This window comes from Egretta garzetta, unplaced genomic scaffold, assembly GCF_000687185.1.
Source record: "Egretta garzetta isolate BGI_Z169 unplaced genomic scaffold, ASM68718v1 scaffold1732, whole genome shotgun sequence".
Taxonomy (NCBI): domain Eukaryota; kingdom Metazoa; phylum Chordata; class Aves; order Pelecaniformes; family Ardeidae; genus Egretta; species Egretta garzetta.
In genome coordinates this window covers 1,980-2,466 of record NW_009258847.1, presented here as the reverse complement: position 1 = coordinate 2,466, position 487 = coordinate 1,980, and positions in this window count along the sequence as shown.

Below are 487 nucleotides of genomic sequence, written 5' to 3'. Positions count from 1 at the left end.
CTTTTACCTTTGCCTTTGCCTTTGGATTTTCCTTTTCTTTTCCCTTTCTGGATGGGGCTCAGCAGTGGGCAGGGGATTTTGCTGGATGAGGTCCAGGCAGCGCCGGACGAGGCCGTGGAGGGGGCTGAGCAAGCTGGGCAAGCGGTGCAGCGCCAGCTCCGGGATGTGGGCATGCGAGCCCCAGCCAGCAATTCACTCGCCGGCCAGGTGTGAGTGGAGGTTTCCATGCTCAGCCAGTGGCTGCCTGGCCCCCAGGGTGGCTGAATCTCCTTGCCAGGGCTGGATGGAGCTCACTGGCAGTGATGCTGGTGCTGGGGCAGTGATGGAGGCCTCTGTCCTCCCAACACTGATGCTAATCAGCGTGGTTTCTCCCAGAGGTGGCCTTCACCCAGAGCGATGCCCCCTCTACCCATCATCTCGGTGGCCACCGCCAGCCCAGCTCAGGCAGCCCTGGGGTGGGCAGGGTCTGTGTTAAGCCCCCCTGCCC